This window comes from Lissotriton helveticus, chromosome 7 (genome assembly GCF_964261635.1).
Source record: "Lissotriton helveticus chromosome 7, aLisHel1.1, whole genome shotgun sequence".
In the NCBI taxonomy this organism is placed as follows: Eukaryota; Metazoa; Chordata; class Amphibia; order Caudata; family Salamandridae; genus Lissotriton; species Lissotriton helveticus.
Window position 1 is genome coordinate 1,898,624,005 of NC_136068.1, and position 15,605 is coordinate 1,898,639,609.

At 42.9% G+C, this 15,605-nt stretch overlaps 1 long non-coding RNA gene across 2 annotated transcripts in view; it reads left to right on the forward strand.

Annotated features, from left to right (window-relative positions):
* Positions 1-15,605, forward strand: part of LOC144770863 (uncharacterized) — a 180,250-nt gene that overhangs the window by 103,079 nt on the left and 61,566 nt on the right. The window contains exon 3 of one of the 2 annotated variants that reach the window (XR_013599058.1): positions 12,666-12,769. The exons of the other annotated variant lie outside the window; for it this stretch is intronic. This is a non-coding gene — a long non-coding RNA (uncharacterized LOC144770863). Of the gene's footprint in view, positions 1-12,665; positions 12,770-15,605 lie in introns of those variants that run through there. 2 annotated transcript variants of the gene reach the window in all.

Consider the following 15,605-nt stretch of genomic DNA (forward strand, 5'->3'; position numbering starts at 1 on the left):
AGAAAAACACAGGATTCTGACTATATGTCTCCCAATGGGAATCGCACCACACATTGAGGACTGTGACACTTGGGGTACAGTCTTTGCTTCCATCTACACAAAAACGCACGGTGTTCCATCCATTTCGGTAATACCAGATGTGCTAAAACAAATTCAAGATGAATACGGTCCAGAACCAGCTTTAACTCTTGGTATGAAATTACTGAAAGACTTCAAGCAGGTCTCGGCTATATTACTAGCCAACATAAAAGGTGAAGCAGCAAACGTGGCGATCCGCCAGAGGTTAAAAGAGACAGATATAGCAGACCAACCAGCTGAAATTGCCAGAATCATAGAAAAATCCTATGAAGAACTAGGCAGAGATAGTCTAGGTGGAATACCAGTAAAACCGCAACTGACTACAAGTCCAGAAAAAATATTTTTTAATAATAATTCACCAAAAAAGAACTGGGATGGAAACAAACAATCCAATCCTAAAGAAAAGAAATTCCAGTCCCGAGGAAGGTCTCCTAGGCGAAGAGAGAAATCTCGAAACCAAATACAAAGGTCACCGCAGAGTGACCCCTCTGGGAATAGATATAACCTTAGAAATAGGGATAATATTAAAAAACCTGATAGATATCAAGACATTGATACACGTCCCTCTCAATCTTTTCAGAATTCCTCGCAGAAATCGGAAAGAAGAGGACGATCAGAAGAGCACGCCAAGTCCAAAGACAAGGAACCTGCTCAGCTAAAAAAGAAATTACAATTTCCAAAAAAGAAGGTAGCCAGTATCAAGGTAGTTAACAATGCCGAGAATACTGAGGACACAACTGAAAAACGGAGAGTGGGCTCAGACAATGCTAGACAGCGCAGCAGAGGTGAGCATAGCTCGCAAAGTCCTTATGAATCATCTGGAGACAGTGGACACGAATAAATACCTTCAAGTGGAAACTGCAGACACCAGAGTTAGCAAGCCCCACAAGATATACGAGATAACATTACGTATAGAGGGAGATAAGACTAGGAAAATTAGGGGACTATTTTGGGATAACCTCTCCAAAGGCTATGACATCCTTCTAGCTGAAAAAGACTGGCCACCAGAGTTTGTCAGGGAGTGCCCTCATGGCGAAGAAGTAATTATGCCTGCCTTCTCGAATCAAATACCGATTCATGAAAAATACACACTTGCTAGAAAGTGGGCAGTGGCCTTAGCACCTGCTTTATATAAAAATCATGTAGGATGGGATGAGGATTCTCCTCCTCACAAAATCCAGTTAAAATCACAACCTACTGCACAAAGGCAGTACCCAATTAAGCAAGAAGCTAAAAAACAAGTAAATGAAATACTAGATCAGCTAGAATACCAGGGGGTGATTGAAACTTGCACCTCACAAATGAACAATCCTTTGTTTCCGGTCTCCAAACCAGACAATTCATATCGTCTAGTTTTGGATTACCGACACCTTAACACATGTTGCAAAACTTTTGCAGTGCAAAACTCACACAGTGCTGCACTAATGAATAACATAGTGCGCAAAAAATACAAAACAACCTTGGACATCTCCAATGGATTCTTTTGTCAAAACATAGCACCAGAGAGCAGATCTTTAACTGCATTCTCAGTAAATGGCACTCAAAAGCAATTCTGTCGGTTAGCCCAGGGGTACAAGAACAGCCCGGGGGTATTCTCAGCGAGAGTAACAGAATTACTACAACTATATGATGATGAAGCATTATCTTATGTCGATGACATTTACTTAACAGATGATGACTTGGAGACTCACTTGAAAAGGGTGAACACCATAATACTTGGGTTCGCTGCAGAGGGTTACAAATTCAACTTTAAAAAGTCCAGAATTGCCCATCTGACAGTCTTGTACGTAGAATATGAATTATCAAGTATAGCCTGGTTGACAATTTTCTAAGACCTAGAAGAATTAAAAAATCTAAAATATGAAAAGACGTATCCTCTGCCAATCGACATTCTGCCTCTACGACATTACGCCTGTGTAATCTATACAGACGGACATGCTCAACCCTCCGTTTGGGGAGAACATGCATACAATCCCACATGTGAGATTACAAAAGAAGTGTGGCGCGGAGGTAAACTAAGACCTCTATTAACAAAATCACACTCAGTAGAAACTAATTCAGAACTACAAACTGAAATAATAGCATTAAAAATGGCGCTAGATAGTGCGGATCGCGAATTCCCGACACTTATAGTGTCAGATTCATATTACTGCGTCAAAGCATATAACAAGGATTTGCAGACATGGATTCAGAACGGTTACAAAGATGACACAGATGCACCAATAAAGCAGAAACTGCTCTGGGAACAAGTAGCTCTTTTGAAAAAAGAACTACCAAAGACTCACGTGACTCACTCACTGAGTCATCAACGTGATGGCGTTCACGTTGTGGGGAATTCATTGGCTGAAGCAGCCGCAGCGGCAGCCACTAAACCGGCTCCCGTAGATCGAAAAAAGCGTACATTAAAATACATTGACGGTGAAACGATGCTGGCGGTGAAAACGTCATCAAACGGCGACTGCTCAGCACTACCGATCAACTATCCACTCAATTATACATACATAATCGATGCAAACTACGTCCCTTTTGCTCGAATCCCTGGAGTGGGGGATAGAGTGATTCCAAACATGGACAGGAGAAACTTGTTAATCGCAGACGCACACATGGGCGAGGGTCTCAGACACCTTAAATTAAAAGATTCTCTGGAAGAATTACAATCACGGTACTGGTGGCCAGGCATGAGCCTGCACTACACCATGTTTGTAAAAAACTGCCCAAACTGCAACAGAGATCGCAGTGGGGAGAGAAGCAGTTTAATACCTCGTCGTATCAAGGCAGATAATATTACCAGCAAAAAGAATGGCTTGCGATTAACATATACAGGCTAGTTTCCACTTATAATGTAGATCACCAGCACTCGGCTGACGTCCGGACTATTATACAAGATTTGCGAGTCTAATTGGCATATACGCTAAGAGCATGTTACGTTTGACCATTGTTTTCACTCAGGCAAACCAGCCTGGGGGGAAACATGGCCAAATGAGCACAGCCCAGCGGGAATCTTCTCACTTCCTTCCTGAGGGTACGGGATGGTGTAAAGAAAAAACCAAGGCAGAAAGCAATCTATAATAGAAAGGATATTAGGTTCGGGAGCTGGGTGGGTCAAACATCTAATAAGTGTCCAACGTAGTCTAAATAACTTGCCAAGAAATTCTCTGAAGGGATTCAGTCTGTACGAATTATTATTCGGAACTAGGATGTTGATCTCTGACCTTGATAGTCAGACTTCAGTGGTAATAGAAAAAATCTTTGATGTCAAAGACCGTTTGGCTATTTTGCAGGACTTAAACAAAACAAGAAAAGACCTGAGCAACATACAGTTGAAACAACAGCCAACGACCACTGAAGAATCACCACCTGTCCCAGCAAGACCTGTCTGGATTCCAAAAGTCGGGGATCTAGTCAGGGAGAAGATCGCGGTAAAGAAGGAATTTGGGCCTTCTTACAGAAAAGCAGTTCCTGTCTTGTCTGTCAACGGGACAAGATCAGTTGTACTACCGCCACTTGCTGGTAAAAAGGAGAACCGAGTTGTATCCATCGACCTGGTAAAACCACAACATGTGGCCGATAACAAACAGTAGGCCAAGTGGACTCCCAATAAGTAGCAGAACACCTAGGTTTGCTACCAGTACAGAGGTCCTATCAAAAAGGCTCATCACATTCGAAACGCCTGCAGAAGAACAAGAAGGACTATGCAACAATGCAATAGAACTCAGACCTCTGAAAACCCAAATAAAGACATTCAGCAGAGACACACCAATCTATACTGAAGTACCAAGTGAAAATGCAAAAAACAGTAATCATGAACCAATTGGAACAATTGACAGAACTGCATCCAGTTACTTCATCAACTTCGATGATTCCTCTGACGGCTTCAGTGAATCAAAGACACAGCCATCATCAAAATCCTTTAAAGACAAAGCGAAGGAACTTTTGAAACAACTGAAAGAAACATATTTGGTTTCTCCATGGATTGAATTTTGGGTGGGTTTTGGTGCATTTATCCTCATACTTTGGCTCATCATGGTATTTACTTTGGGACGCTTCATTGAGGGAAAATATGCTAAAATGGACACAGCAAGTCAGAACATCAACTTGGTCCTCAAACCACACACATCTTCACACGTCGAGAAAAGAGAACTTTCTTCAGCCAACTTCACAGCCAATCCTATACCTGGTGGGGTAGCCTGGGACAACACTGACTATGAAATTTATGGTCCGGTCGAGATCCTGAAATATCCACACCAAATCAAGATCTCCTTGAGTGACTTTGCAAAACCAAACTCATTTGCTGATGATTGGGACTTCGAAAGTATTAACAACATGATGTCTGACTTAGTAATGTCTGCTAAATTTACAAAACATGATTATTTGCAAGGTTCTACAAATTATGATAGTATGTATTGCTATAACCATTATGGTAACCATTTTTTACATAAATCTGCACAACCTAGAAATGTTTTAAGTTATAATCAATGGGAACATTGTGCTACACCTCCAAAAGGAAGCTCTAGAACCGTATATGACAAATATTCATATTTTTCAGGTTTTAACATAAGTAATGCTGAAACATTTTATTTTAAATTGTCAAACAAGACAAGGATGAAAACCATGATAACCAACACAAAATTGATATATTCAGATTCATTCTTTGAAAAAATGAATACTTTTGGATTTGATTATTGGGACAAAAATGTTGATTTGAAAAGTGTTTGGGGTACAAAAGAATGGCAAGTACAGGGTATAGAAGCTTTGTTTAGAGCCTGCATGATCCCAGAACAAATGATATTTTTAAATGACACTGTTCAACAAACCACCTGTCTTGGCTTAGGCAAAATCAAAGATTTAATTAAACCGTCTATTCCAAAGCCAACAATATTTAGCAATAGCTCTGATACAGATGAAGAAATAGACGTAAACCATATAATAAACCAAAACAGAACACATCCTGATTGGAAACAATGGTTGATCTGGCCCACAGATACAAATAACTGTCAAGACAGATTCCTGAATAAAACACAGGGGTTCAGAATGACCAGGCCAGACCCAAGAATATCCCCAAAGACATCACCCAGGGATAATAACAACCTACAGTGTGGGCAAATTATGCCTTCAATGGCTACAAACTTCCACACTGCCTGAAATTAAGCAACACCTAACTTTACTTACTGATGGTGCTGACTTGCGTGATTTCATAATGGGACCACGCAAACAGCGTCAAAAGCGTTTCATAGCAGCCTCTGTATATGCAGCATACAATGAGGCCTGGAAGGTTACTCAAATTGAGACAGCAGAAAGAATACGGGAAATTGACCGTATTAATTTGGAAAAATCACTTTCTGTAGTGGACAATGGGTTAATGACTCTGTCCTCCAGAATTTTTTCATTGGACAGCATTGTGTCTTCAGCAATCGATATATTATCGCAAGACTTACTGTTATTACAACATGGTCAGTCACAATTGCGTTCCATTGTACAGCTTGGCTGGACGTTACAAAATCTGCGTTCAGGCTATGTGCCTTGGCGTTTAATCAACACAACGTCACTATTCCAAATCTTTAACCTTACTGATAGACAAATCGGTATGGCGCAAAAGGGTGCTGATTATACAATCTTGAGCATTGAAAAACTAGAAAGATTACCAATGACAATGTCAGAACGACCTGTCAGTGAATGGATAATACACGGAATCATAAATATTCCAATCTCAACCTTCAGGTTTCAATACTGCCAAAAATATATACAGGCTGGCATGTACGAGAAATTGGGAAAGGGGTACCTTAAAACAACTTGGAACCTGCCCTATTCACATGCATGTGTCAGTAATAAAGGACAGAAAGTGTTTCTTAGTGGCAACAATTGTGCTATGTCACTAAGCGGCACGCTTCTGTGTAACGGTATTAGTTTGCACGGAGCCTGTGAAGGGAATTCATACAACCTTTCATGTCACCAGCAAGGCGCACCTGCAACTGAAATAGAACCATTCTTTCAAAGACTCTATAATGGGAGTTACATTCTTATTGTAGACCGCAGATGTTGTAGTCTTAGGCCCGGGACTCCTTATCTAGTCACTACGACGGCGAAGGTCAAGTGCTGTGGACGTTCTTTGTTCCCCAGCTCCTTTCCAGACAGGGAGGCAAGGGCATGGCCCAGTTTGAAAATTACTTCTATTCGAATAGATACTTTAAGCAGAATGAAAACAGTGCTTCTTCAGACGCCTACAAGGCTCACGTCATCAAAAGAAACGTATGATCTACAAGTCGCAAGGACGACTGCAGAGATACATACATTATTATCAACTAATTCCCCCGTACATTTCGCGGAAATCCTGAGCGAAATCTTAAATATTTCTGATACCAATGGGATCTCAGGGGTATTTAAGACAGTATTTTCGATGGCATTAACACCATTCAAAGCCATACTGGGTATTTTTCCAGATTTCGTCCATTCGATTTTTGGCGGACTTCCCCTGATCCTGGGACTAATTGCAGGAATCCTATTCCTAGTCCTTATTTTTCGTTATGGCAACCCATGTCACAGATCAAACTCTGGCGACAATGGAAGATACGATCCTAGCCATTGGATACCGGGACCGGATATCAAAAATCCTGGGACTCTCCCGGCTTAGAGACCTAAACATGACTTGGTTTCTATCATTTCGACCAATGTGGCAAAGGTGTGTTTTACCTGTACTAAGGTGTCTGCTATGCGGAGAAGAGTGCGTGTTAGACACCTGTCTGACGCTACAATCGGATGCGCCAGTGGATGCAGATACACTGTTGGTTCCTACCAAGGTTCACGCTTTGTGCTGCCCTCAAAGGCTGCCAATCCTGATGACGGCATTCCTGGAATCTTCACCACTGCGATTGAAGAGTAGTGAAGTTCAAGATGAAAGCAGCATCGAACAGGTACGACCTTCTGTCAGCAATGCGAATCAGAATGTCAATACAGACAATCATGCGCACGAATGCATGGTTACCCCTATTTCCGACTTAGTGGAACTTTCCCATGAAGCTGTTGACAGTTTTTTCGAAAGCCTGAATGATATGATGTTCTCTCCGGAACAGAAATAGAGACTTTTGAGCAAGCTCGCACACGGCGTTCCCTGAATTCGGCCTTCAACTTTAAAAATAAAGTCACATGAACAATTCTTCCCACAAGTTCACGGACAACAATTTTTTAGCAGCCCCAAATTATTTTTCACACATTTTTCGGGACACTCATCTTCTGCTTAAAGTAAGAAACTATTCCTAGAGAACTAAGATTTCTATTTTTAGATACTTTATAAACTTTAGTTGCCCGCTGGGATATTCACAAATATTTTATTATGTGATGAGATGGTCTCGAACTTCCTTTCTGTATAGCCATATTAAGAGCCATTTCATGTGTATTTCTCATATACCAATAAGCAATAATGCATACAAATGCGTGTTTACTTTTGCATTTAAACCATAGCTTAAGTGCATACAATATATATGACTGCAATTTTTCAGTATATTTGAAAATTTCGAAATGCATTTATATATTTTGGGGTGGTAAGGTATACACTATACTCTATAGTATGTTGTACTATGTTATACTATGCATAGATTAGTAGATATGACCATAGTTAGCGTGGAGTGGGTGTCGTGTATTTCTATAGGTTCTGAATCAGTCCCCCTATTCCTGACCCTATTCTGGTTAAACTAACTATCAAGTTAACTAACAGTCAGCCCATGAGGCAAGAAAAGCCCCCATGATGCAGATACCGTTATCTGACGCAGTCACACTACGGCACAGGAACGTGTTATCTGATTAGGTCATAACGCTTGAGAACTAATTAGACAAGCGACATTCCTCCAGCCCCTGATAAGGCATACGACGTTCTCATAACAAATCAAACCTATGACAACCTGGATAATCCGTGCGGCCATTGTTTTGATTTCACAGAGAACTTTAGTAAAGAATGTGCTAACGAGCAAGTCGTATGACATCTTTATTGACGTATCTATGTCCATCCTTACGTCAATCTCGGCACCTTTAAGGTATAAATATTGCCGATCTTGCCCTATGCAAACACACGCGTGGTGACAAGACGGAGCAGCCATACTTGCCGAAGCCGAGAGCAGAAGCAGACCCCGCTGGCGCAGCCCCGCCTTCCTGACGCGCTGAGAGACGCGCTGCTATCTCAAGCCGAGAGACCCAGCACCGGCGTTTCTGGGCAGCCCTCGCAGGCAGCCTGGAATATCGAGAGCATAGAAAGAGATACCATTCCTCATTCATCCTAACTTCCAGGTACAGAACTGAATAACCCCTCATAGAGAATTCTTTAGTTATTCAAAAACAAACTTAACTTAAACTGTAACTTTCTATTCCCGCCCACGCATTAGACTTAGGTCAGGTACACGGGGTAGGCGTATTTAGAAACACCAGTTGAGTACGTTTAGTCAAATGTATATGTGTATGTAAATATATTTTAATCATTTTAAACATCATATGGCTCAGAAACCATATCAATGTTTTTACAGTATTATTTTATACTATTGCTTTTAATGTATGCACTTTACTTAACTATAAGTATTGCAATAATATCGATCCATTTCTCTTGTACGAGAAAAGAGACTGATCAATAAATAACATCTTTTATTGAACACGCCCGTCTCTTCCTTTTCTCTACATTCTGATGAGACTAAGAATGCACGTACTGACTGAGTAAAATAATTGCCTTGTGCTCACACGACTCTCGAGATTGACTCTTGATTAGGGGAGAGCAAAGTTGTCATGTTCTATGGTTGTCAGAAACTAAATCCCTTCTTGTCTAATCAGGGGAGTTAATTTCTTCCTTGAACATTCGAGAAAGTTTCTAGCGAACTCTGAGCTTAGCTGGCAAACCCAAAAATTAAGTCTAGTATCGACAGTAGTAGACCTAGTTAACGTCTGGCCTAGGCCTTTACTGCTGTAGGTACTATTCCAATGCGCAGAGCCTATTGGGAAAATAGGAGCTACACTACACTCTAACCCCAGCGCCAACGCCAACGTCATCCTGCCCACACAAGAAATGTGCGACTCACTAGCCATCTTTTTCTAATACTGCAAGATTGCTGACATCCACAACAGCTTCAACACCACAACGACCCCGACTATGCCAGACTCCACCTCCCCTGCGAACACCACCAGCGCCATCCGCCTGACCTCTTGGCGAGACTTGCAAGGTCATTATTATTATTATTATTAAACTAATTTTGTACCGCGCACGGTTACCCAGGGGCATCCCAGCGCTTATAGAGACCTAGAGCGAGCTGCACATGCAGAGCAAAAGAGCTAAAGTTATACCGGGAATAGATAGGTTTTTAAATGTTTCCGGAACCTGAGAAGATTTGGTTCAGAACGTAATGAGAGTGGGAGGGAGTTCCAGGCCCGCGCTGTATGGATGGAAAAGCTCCTGCCGCCTGAACGAGCTCTCCTAATTCTCTTCGTCTGAAGGAGGTGTTTGTTGTCAGAGCGTAAGGCTCTTGTAGGCTTGTAAGGCTGGATCATATCCTTCAGGATGGCTGGTCCTGTCCCCTGTATGCTCCTATGGGCAATACAGAGGGCCTTAAAGGTGACTCTCTCTCGGATAGGGAGCCAGTGGAGTGCTTTTAAAGCGGGCCTGGCTGACTGCCTGGCCGGAATGTTCAGCAGCAACCTTGCTGCTGCATTCTGCACTTGTTGCAGGATCTTGAACGTTGACTCCGACGCTCCGAGAAAGAGTGCATTACTGTAGTCCAGGCGCGAGATGATTAGACCTTGGACTAACAGTTTCCGAGAGAGTTCTGGTAACAGGGGAAGAACCTTACGGGCCGACCGGAGCATTCCATAACACACGCCAGCGGTCTTCTTGGCGTGTGTCCTAAAGGACAAATCCGGCTCCAGCCAGACCCCCAGGCTCTTGATCTCCTTCTTTGGGTCAGGCGGGGTGCCCATACAGTTGGGCCAGCTGCTCGGTGAGAGGGCGAAGCTTGACTGGCCCAGGATCATCAGCTCTGTTTTTGAGCCATTCAGTTTGAGCGATGACCTGGACATCCAATCAAACACCTCTCCCAAGCATGAGTGGAGCATCTCAGGCTGTTTCTCCAGCTGTGTCAGACCCACCACTAGCTGGGTGTCATCCGCATAGCTTATGGTCTTGAAGCCAAACGGAGACACCACACCCTCCAGGGGTGCCATATACACGTTAAATAACGTGGGGCTCAGGGATGAGCCCTGGGGCACCCCGCAGTGAAGTGGGAGGGGAGGAGATTTTGCGTTTCCTTCCCAAACCTCGAAGGTACGCCCCTCCAGAAAGGAGGCCAACCATTCCAGGGCCACTCCTGTGACACCTGACTCTGCTAGACGTTGTATCAGCACTCCATGATTGACCGTATCGAAGGCCGCACTAAGGTCCAGGAGGATCACTGCCACTGACCCCCCTGCGTCCAAAGTGCTTCTGGCCTCTCCATCCACTCAGGATCTCCGTCAGACCTGTGCCCACACCACGTATTCAACAAAGCAGACGCAGCCATCGCACCCCAACTACGGAAGGTCATCAACATCTCCTTAGAAACAGCGACATTCCCGGAAAGCTGGAAGTATGCCAAAATCAACGCCCTTCACAAGAAGCCCAAGGCGGACCCCAAGGACCTCAAGAACTTCTGGCCCATCTCCCTGCTCCCGTTCCCGGCAAAGGTCATCAAGAAAATCATCAACAGGCAATTGGCCCACCACCTGGAAGACAACAACATCTTGGACCCGTCCCAGTCCAGATGCAGACGAAACCACAGCACCGAGACAGCCCTCATCGCCAGCACGGACGACATCAGGCGCCAACTAGACAACGGCGAAACATCAGCCCTCATCCTCCTGGACCTGTCGGCCGACTTCGACGCGGTCTGCCATCACACTCTAAAGACACACCTCCTAGAAGCCGGAATCAAAGAGAAGGCCCTTGACTGGAGCACGTCCTTCCTCTCGGCAGAACCCAGAGTGTCCGCCTCCTACCCTTCCGAAGCCACCAACATCATCTGCGCTGTCCCCCAGGGCTCATCCCTTAGTCCGACGCTGTTCAACATCTACATGGCTCCCCTCGCACAAGCGGCCCGCCAGCACGACCTCAACATCATCTCCTACGCCGACGACACCCAGCTCATCCTCTCCCGCACCAAGGACCCACACACCGCCAAAACCAACCTCCACGAGGAAATGAAGGCCATCGCCGACTGCTTGAGGAGCAACCATCTGAAGCTGAACTCGGACAAGACGGAGGTGCTCATCTTCGGACCCACCCCCTCAGCCTGGGACGACTCCTGGTTGCCGACCACACTTGGAACAGCATCTTCGACCATGCACGCAACCTAGGATTCATCCTCGACTCCTCCCTCTCCATGGCTAAGCAGGTCAACGCTGTTTCCTCCTCCTGCTACAACACCCTACGCAAGCTCCGCAGGATCTACAAGTGGATCCCGACCGAAACAAGAAGAACGGTGACACAGGCCCTTGTCAGCAGCAGGCTGGACTATGGCAACGCACTCTACGCAGGAATCCCAGTCAAACAACTACAACGACTACACCGCATCCAAAATGCCTCCGCCCGACTAATCGTCAATGTCCCCCGCCACAGCCACATCACCCTCCACCTGAGAGACCTTCACTGGCTCCCCGTCGACAAAAGGATCACCTTCAAGCTCCTCACCCACGCACACAAAGCACTCCACAACGCTGGACCAGCCTACCTTAACAGCAGACTCAGCTTCTAAACCCCCACGCGCCAGCTCCGCTCCGCCAGCCTCGCCCTCGCCGCTGTCCCCCGCATCCAACGAATGACCTCCGGTGGCAGATCCTTCTCCTACCTCGCCGCCAAGACCTGGAACACCCTCCCTACCCACATACGGCAGACCCAAGACCTACTCGCCATCAGAAGACTCCTCAAGACCTGGCTCTTTGAGCAGTAGCAGCACCCCCTCCCCTCAGCGCCTTGAGACCCTCACCGGTAAGTAGCGCACTCTACAAGTACTCTGATCTATTGATTGATTGATATATGCTCCATTTCCCTCCAAATGATCGAGATAATTGCTTCCGGGTTCATACTAGAGGGCGTGAACTCCATCATCAAAAGTCTGAGGGCCATCTTAGACTGTGTTTACTCTATTGCCTCAGGAAATGGAGCGTATATAGCTAGGAAGCTCAGACCACAACTGTTCTTTGCCAGAACAACTTGCATTCAAGGATACTTAAAGAATAGAAGCGGTAGGTGGATATGACACTGCGATAATTTACGCAGTTTAGAGTTATAGTGATATAGTTTAGTGAATTATTTGGTTCAGCTAAGTGGAGGGCCGGTCCCCATAGGAACTTTTATTATTATAATAAAGTAATTATATATATTTTTAGGATACATATTTTCCACATGGAGTAAATGTTGAGTTGTGTTCTTAACCTGTGACATATGAGTGGGACATATCTTTAAAATAGCATGTCTATAAAGAGTAAATCACATGATAAACCTCTAATAATATACTAGCTAGAAATGTTACACTCTTAGAAAAAGGCAATATAGCACGCATCTATACCTATCTCTAATTTATATGTTACAGAGACGGCTGCTGAATACTATGATATGTCACTAAATACTCTGGAAAATTACTGCAATACAGTGACCAGAAATTTTAAAATAAATGCACGCTTCCTCATTGATGAAAAGAAAGTGAGTAAACCAGTGAAAATTGGAACTAATAAGGGTAAGCAAATTGTTAGAATTGTTTCCCTTTTATCAAAAATTGGTAAGAATTCCTTTAAATACATGTCAGTAACTTTGACATGTATTCTCTTTAATTCATTATAACAGGAAGTAACTACCAGTATATCTATCTCCTGGAGTTTTCCTACCATTATGAGATGTTTTGCTTGATAAAATAATGCCCAAATGGGTTGAATGAGAAAATGTGCTAATAAAAACCTAGTATATTAATTGAATATGTAACACGTTTACAAGTGTATTTGAATTAATAGTAATTCAATGACTCATTTTTGGAATACTACAAGGGGATCCTTTTAGAGGTTTGAGTGTTGGCTTGACTGTTGGTTTTATAAAATAGTCCTGTTTTTATGCATTAATATGTGGTCTTCTAACAGTATTTTCTGTTGTATTTTAAACTTCTGCCCATAGAGAGAACCCAACTGTTTTTTACAAATAAAAGCTGGTCCGGAAGAAGGTGGTGCAGAGTAAGACAAGTCCACTGAAACGCAGTGTCAACACTTGCTTTTACTATACTTGTATGAATATTGGTTTGATTCAATGTTTAAAAAAAAAATTGTATAGGGATTTTAATAATATGTGAAATGTTTATTAAGAGTTATTCATGTGCAGGGATTCACAGATGAAAATCAGTGTATGAATATTGTGATTTTTAAACAAGTGGAAATAGGTGGAATGACAAAGGAGTTCTGTTTTTGTTTTACATCTTAGTATAAGATTGATCGATGAAATGTTGACATTGAGTCTTGGACTCTCTATATAAAAATATATTATTGTGATTCAGTGTTACATGAAAATAAAAGGAAAAATTTTTTAATAATGGAGGAGACATCTTTTGCAAAAAACAGGTTTTATGTATTTTGAGTATGTATGCATGAATGTGATAATAGAAAAACAATGGGGGTGTTCCACAAGATTGACTGAATCAGCACAAGGGGGACGATAGTTTTTTTCAGTTATTTGACCCCAGTTCCCTTTGTTTGTTTGAAGGGTTACTCTCTATTAGTTTTAAAACTTGGAAACATCTCCGCCATAAGCTGTGTTTTATTAATGCAGCCTGATGTAGCCATTGGGGTGAACATGATGTCCTTCACATCTAACATGAGCTTCAATTGGAATTCCATTGAGCATATTATCAAACCCATTACCGCCACTTTAGCGGCATTTTGTTGCCAATAAAGTGGCGATAATTTTGTCGCCAAGGCTTGATAATATGGCCTTCTCTCCTTTCAAAAATAAAGGTAACACTACAGTTTTACCAGTGCAGTGTACCTGGTACATTTCACCTGTTATAGTTCCGCGTTCAAGTGGTGTCTATATGGAAGTGCCTACTGCGTTACTGACGCCCGTTATGCCGACTTATTTCTAATGCATTGCTATGAAGGCTTTGTAGACATAGGCCTCTGTGCTTACCGTTGAATAAAGCCCTAACTGTTTAGGCCTTGTATTTGAGTTGTTTCGAATTTGATTTAAGACTGTTATAATTCACCTTCTTTTTGACTGTGTTTATTCTTCTGTGACTTTACACCGCCCTGAGCACACCCCTCCCTTCCCTTTTCTCCCAACTGGGGCTATTTACTAAATGTAAATGTGATTGTGTTTTCATAGTGAAATTTGGTATTGTAAAATAAAGGACAATACCTTCTACAAGTCCTTCTGATTAATGTTCCTTGTTTGAGGTTAATTCGATTATAATTGTATCAGTGTGTGTTGTACACAACACGGTTTCCTTGCGGGGACCCTTCTTTTCATATACCGTTGAATAAAGACTCCGGGCAAACTCTTCGGGCACCGGTGTTCACAACTTCACTTGGGCTGTTCTTCTACACGTCCAACTAGACAGCATTGTCTATAAGTTTATGAGAGAAAGAGAAATGATGTCACAGAGAGTGAGAGAGAGAAAGAGAGAGAAAACAACATTAAAACTGTGTCGCAGAGTCTGGAGTTGAGATTTTTTCTTGAAAACTGAGACGTAGCTCCTTGCATCACTTTACCCATTTTAAAAGTGACTCAAAAGTGGCGTAATAAGGTTGTGGATCGGTTTGTCAGACTGTTGTAACCTATCTGTTGTCACTGCTTGGAGGTAATTATAAATTTTACAGAGAAGCTGCTGTACACTACGCTCTCTGGGCCATAATATCAAGGCTGGGCGACAAAATTATCTCCACGTTATTGGCAGGAAAGTGCCGGTAAAGTGGCGATAATGGGTTTCATTATATGCTCTATGGAATTCCAATCGAAGCTCATGTTAGATGTGAAAGACATCTAACATGAGCATCGATTCGAATTCCATAGAGCATATTATCAAACCCATTATCGCCACTTTACCGGCACTTTCCTGCCAATAAAGTGGCGATAATTTTATCGCCATGGCTTGATAATATGGCCCTCTCTCCTTTCACAAATAAAGGTAACACTACAGTTTTATGAGTGCAGTGTACCTGGTACATTTTACTTCTTATAATGCCGCGTTCAAGTGGTGTCTATATGGAAGTGCCTACTGCGTTACTGACGCCTGTTATGCCGACTTATTTCTAATGCATTGCTATGAAGGCTTTGTAGATATAGGCCTCTGTGCTTACCTTCTATAAACAGTGCGGACACCGGAGTTCACAACTTGAGTTCATCTCTGCTTCTAAACGTCAAAATATATGCAATACGTTGCAGAGAATTCCATTGCTGTTGCTCGATAGGCCGTGGTTGCTTCTGAAGGATGTTTGGTGAAGGAAGCAAAAGGACATTTTGATTACTCATCGTAAACTGAGTTGTGTAACTACTG